Here is a 6,126-nt window from a genome sequence, read left to right as displayed (position 1 = left end):
TCTCCCATAACAGAATGTGCCTCTCTAACAGCTGATGTTGCTAATATACAGAATGCACAGGTATTTGGAGCTGGGATTTCACTAGGTGTGTTTGTGTCTCCAGTTACCATGGATATACACTGATGCTCCCTCCCTCAATGTAAAGTGTCTCTCTCTGGTGTCTTATTACTCACAGACCTGCTGCAAGCACCTCGTTTTTATGACCCTTCAGCTCAAGGACTCATATTCACAGTTGTTGCAAAGCAGAATATTTGGAAGCAGCTTCTATGCCTATACACAGCATGGAATACTGAATGCCAAGGAGTTAAAAATCCCCCTGAGCTCAAGAGAACTGCCTCTTTAAAATTCCTACTTCATCTTCTAGTGCCTTGCAAAAACAACAACAACAAAAAAATTCTCCTTGGTCTGTCTCTCCACAGCTATTCCTCGTAGTTGCCAGGAGGTGGAAACATAGCTACACCAACCTAGGGAGAAGCATGGTGCTGATGTGCAGTTGTACAGCATGCTGCCTGCTGAAGAATGGTGCTAAAAATATCTGCAGTCCAAATCAGCTCACTGGAGCCCAAAACACAGCATCATACAGTGCTCCCTGAGCCCCTCCACATCCCCTTCCCCCCTAGCAAGACATCCCTACTGCTTGCTATGGGTGCCCTGAAAGCAGCTGGTTCTGTCAGATGCGGCTTACACATTTATTTCAACAGGAATCCAAAATCAGGCTGCCTGTGATTGAAAGGCTCCCACAGCAGCAGCCATTGCAGCCCTTCAGAACTGATGAACAACCAGATCCCTTGCAAAGGGACAAGGAGATAAATTTTCACTTGGTTTATGTGTCTGCTTTGACACTCAAAAGCATTACACGCATGTCCAAGTATGAAACACATGGCAGAGATCAGCAGTGCTCATCAAGCCTTAGCCACCACAGAAACAGACACAGGTGTAACCATCTTCCCCTTGCCATTTGGTACCAAATTTTAAGGCCTGAGAGAGAAGTCCTTTCACAAAAAGCAAATACTTGGGAAAGGGGAGAGGGACACAGCAGTGTTAAAAGGCTGTAGACAAAATAAGCTTTCAAAATACCAGAGTTGGGTAAAACATCACAACTTATTTTGGTTTCTGCTTGTACAAGAGGGAGTTTGACACTAACTTCATTTCTGCTTCCTGTGCATTCCCCACCTTGAGCTCATCCCACTGAGAGCGTTCTCAGCTTTCTCAGAGCAAGCTGAAGAGCACAGAGGATGGACTAGAAATGCGCCAGAAGATATTTCAGAGGAAATCCTTCTTTGTGCAGAAAGCAGCAGAAGAAAGGAGAAAACCTCCCTGCATGGGAAGCAGGTCCCAGAAAGTACAGCTGGAGAAAAAAAATGGGGAAGGGGTTTCAATAAATATATAGACAATTCCAGAAATCCACCCAAGAGACTTGTGATTTTATAAAATCAATCATACACCTTATTTTCAGAAAAAAGTATTAAAATATATGTATATATCTTACCTTTGATACAGAAAATTATCCAGGATATCATGACCACAGCCCACATCTTTTCCAGCCCAGAACTCAGTCTCACAGCTTTGTTCCATTCCAAGTAAACCTCTGTACTCTCAGTGGAGTTGGCAATGCCACACCTGATATTACAATGACAAACACGCAAATAAAAGTCTGCAGAACTGCATGTTTCCTTACCTAAAAATTGGTGTCAAAAAGATGACTGAAGGCATAATTCTCATTTTATTCTTAGTCAAAATATTTTGGAGAAAACTATAAGAAGAAAGGTGAATATAAATCCCTACGTTTTAACAAAGCTGGGGAACAGCTTGGAAGGAATGTGAGCGGGTTTCTCAGCCCAACACACATCAGAATCAACCCAAAAAGCTCTGGAAGCTCATCACCTTGGCTACTTAGGCCAAATAGGTATTCCCTTTTGCTGGGGGTATGGAGCTGAAGTCACTGGGCACAAGTAGAGGACGGCACGCCATGTGACCAGGTAAGTCACTCAGGGAAATGCTTGCACAGGGGCCCTGCCACTGTGTTTCAGCCTCCCCAGCCTTTCTGCACAATATATTTTTCTCTTCTAACCAATGAAGCAGGAGAATTAAAAAGGCACCTCTAAAAGAGCAAGTAATTTCCAGCAGTGGCTGCCATACCTCAAGTCCCACTCGCCCTAAGCACCAATGCTCCCTGAGTTCTGCTTACACAGAAATGAATTCCAGAGGTGATAAGGCCAGGCTGTTTGCACACACAAAGCTCTCAGTTTAAGAAAATTCATAGATCTCAATTTTAGGTAAAATAACTTTGCTGCCAGTGAATGCAGCTGTGGCTGTGAACCCAGAAGAGATGCTAGTGAGCTGGGGCAGACCTGCATCTAACCCGAGACTAACACACATTTTCCCACCTGGCTTTTTCACCCAAATTCTTTCAGCTCTGGTAACAGTGCTCAGAGTAGAAATCCCATGGGAGGCTGTTTCCATTAGCTCAGAGAAATGCACAGCCAATCTAAAATCCCTGACATTTTTCACATGTCAGCCATGCATTTAGCACACACAGGTGAAGAGACAGAGGAGTATGAAACTTATTGCACATGTCACAGTGTGGCAGCAATCAATTTCAGTTTCACACCCTAGGAGGAGAGGATACATCTTCATGAACACGGCTTTTATCACACAGAAATTTCTGCTGAGGCACCACCTCGTCACCTCCCTGGACACATAGAGCTGACCTGTTACACTCACCATACTGAAGTGGCTCACAGCAATTAGGAAAATACTCTTGATTTTGGCTCTGCACTGATAGCAGACACTGTCTGATGCTTGACTGCCCATATTTTCAGAAGTTTTCAGTGAGGACGTGACTTTTGCCATGGGTTCTGAGTTTTGTGAGAGATGCAATCTTTCCATCTCCTTTCCAAACCCAGTCTCTTTGTCCTTACTGGCTCTTTTTTACCCGTGAGCCTCGATTTGTGATTTGTGAGTCTGCTGGTGCCTGATGAGGCAGCTCCAATCCAGGTTCTTTCCTTCTTCCAGGTATTTCCTGGCAGATGCATAAATGATTTCCAGCATGCTGTGATCTGTGGTGGGAGAGTGCAGACATTAACTGAGCTGACCTTTGTGCCAGGCCAATCCCCCTCCCTCCCCATTCTTCCCCACTTGTTTATGCACTGTAAAAGGAGGGGCTGTCTTGTGCTTTAGATGTGCACAGAGCACCTAGGAGAACAGGTAACACAATGAAAACTGTACTTTTTCCGTTATATAAGAGGACAGAGAATCTATTTCCTAACACAGATCTTGCAGCCAACAGAATATTTTTTATAAGCTTTACTGTTTTCATTAAAATGGAAAATGAGGAAAGCATCCTCTCTTCAAAAAATAAGCAAGTGAAAGCATCGGGGGAGAGGGGTATTTGGGAGGGCTCTTTGTTCTTATTTCTTCAATTTGAAGGTTTTTCTTATTATCAAATGTTGAGCTGCTCCACTGAAAGATAATCTAAAAATACTGATTGGTTCAAAATAGTTCTCTTTTGGGATCAGGTTTCACCTCCCAGCTCTCTGGGCAAAATTGAGCATAGAGAAAACAAAAGACTGAAATACATCATGCCTCAACAGAAGCTTATTGCAATAGATGTTCCTTCTTTCCCAGAACCCAGGCAGCACCTCCTGGCCACACCAAGAACTCCTAAACTGGATTGGAAAAAAGCCAAAAGCCAGCAAAACTCCTTTGTAATTATTTCTCCTCCTCAAGAGAGCACCTGTATCAAATTATCTGTCTAGCAGAGGTAAGAGTCAGATTGCCACCAGTATGAATATATAGAAAAACATGCTCCATCTCTTTTTCAATGATGAAAAAAAAAAATCTTATTACTGTAACTTAAACAATTCTTAATTACTTTCCTTTAAGTGGAAGAATTCTGATGTGAGCATCAGGGAAAAAATAGAGAAATTCAGAAAGAAAAAAGAATAGTGCTTACCACAACATCCTCCTGTTTCAGACTAGTATTAAGAGGCAGGAGAGCTTCTCGCTTTACTTCAAAATATAGATTTTTCTTTTTCCTAGAAAAACAAAGCTGTCTTTTAGAAACATCTTTAAGTGCCAGATCAGCAAGTGGAACTTGGTGCACTGCTGGAAAGGAGAAAACATGAGTGATTTTCTTGGCCTCCCTTTTCCAGATGGGTAGATGGCTTGAGAGGTTCTGTGATTCAATAGGAAACTAAAAATCAAAAGAAAGTGTTTGTTTGCTTTGGGATTGATTTTTTTTTCCCCCTCTCACCTTAGCCATGGAAAGATTTCTGGTTGTTCCTCATTGCCTGGTCCTTTTAAGCTGCGTGCTTGTGTCCTGTCTGCTGGTGTGAGTTAAATCAGTTATTTTGGGTATGCCCTGATCTTGTTGGCAGGAGAGGACAGTAAATGGGATTAAAAATTACAAACAAGCATTTATCTGCACTTTTCTATACTGCATAGAAATTCCTGTGTAGGCTGTACTTGCAAGAAGTTGAATGTCTGGTTGGTTTCTGTGTTATTTTAACCATTCTATGCATTTTTCACTTATCTTTCAGCTCTCTGTTGGGGCTCTAAAAGGGTCCACATTGCACTCTCTGGTGTCAAACTTTCAGTTATGGGTCAGCTACCCAGGACCAGGAGATTTTGCTGGCTTTTATTAATTAAGGGCAGCTTGGCTCAGACTTCCCTGATGCCCCAGTGATTTTCAGACTCTTAAAAGACTCAGAAGACATTTCAGTTTCAGACTGCAGGAAACAAGCATGAGTTCAGTTGCTCTTTTAACAGCTCCAGATGTGCACAGAGCCCAGTGGTTCATGGAAGGGGATAATGGGAGCTGCCAGCCCACAGCCTCTGCAAGTCATTGAAGCAATCCAAACCCTTACTACTAACAAAAAGCAGTTGAATGTCCCAGACCTGCTTACTGAAAAGGTAAACTCTCTGTGCAGGAAAACATTCACTTCCAGAATTGCTTCCAAACTTCCTTAAGAAGACATGAAAGTTGAGACCTCAGACACAGGCAGCAGCCATTCACAAAGCATGCACAACTCTGAGAGCAAAGCAAGGTGCTTTTTTCTCTGCTCCTTCCACTCACATCTCAGGGCAATCCCAAAGCCATCCCTTCTCCTGCAGAGCAAGCAGTGCACTCAAAGGTCATTCAGCACTGGTTCTCTCAGTGCAGTGCAATCCCAGTTACTCAGCCTCCTCAGAGAAGCCTCTGGATTTATACTCACCAGCAAACAGCACTGGACATGTCTCTGAGGTTGTTCCCTCAAAAAACAGGGTAGTGAACAACCTTTTCATCTGAGAAAAGCCTTGGGAGGCTCAAAGCCAGCACTGTGAGCTGCACACACATTCTCAACACCATTGGAGCTGAGTAGCACAGGAACACAACGGGCTGAGGGTTTAAAAGAGGGGGGAAAAAATCTCCTATTTCAACCACCAAAACCAAGTAAATATCAAAATTGCAAAGTTTCTCTTGATGAGTAAATCCAAATATGTGCCCATTTGTTTTCAGGCAAGTGAGACCTCCTCAGACAGCCCAGCTTTGGTAAATCCATCAGATTCAATACAACAGTTAACAAATTTCATTACAGGATTGCAAGGCAGCCAGGACTAGGAAAAACATAGATTAGAGGATCAGACAGTGTGTTCTCCACTGTCCTCGTGTATCCTACATGTGTCCTGCTTTAGAAACCCAACTCCTCCTTAAAGAGGAGGGAAAAAAATACATGGTTTGAGTTCTCTGTGTTTATATTAAATCAAAAGATTAAACAGTGATAAAATTTAGCTATTGATATCCTGATATTTTTATCCTACTTTGTTTAAAAAAAATGAATCATCATGGGAAAAATGCATATCCAAACAACTCAGTGATGACAAAAGGCACTTTTTTAGATTCAGACTTAGTTGTCTGGGTTTGCTTTTCTAGAGTACCACTTCATTATTACATCTCTTATACATTGGCTTCTAGAAATGACAGATGGGCTGTCAATTTTACTTTCTGATATCAAGATAGAAAAATAAAATTTAAAAATTAAAAATTAACATCAAAACCCATGAGTTCTATATTGAATTAAAACAGGATACCATTTAGTCAAATGATGCACCACTTTTTAAATCAATATAACAAAATTAATTATG

The sequence above is a fragment of the Haemorhous mexicanus genome, chromosome 2 (assembly GCF_027477595.1).
Source record: "Haemorhous mexicanus isolate bHaeMex1 chromosome 2, bHaeMex1.pri, whole genome shotgun sequence".
Taxonomy (NCBI): Eukaryota; Metazoa; Chordata; class Aves; order Passeriformes; family Fringillidae; genus Haemorhous; species Haemorhous mexicanus.
The sequence above is the reverse complement of the archived record's forward strand: the minus strand, read 5'-3'. Positions refer to the sequence as shown.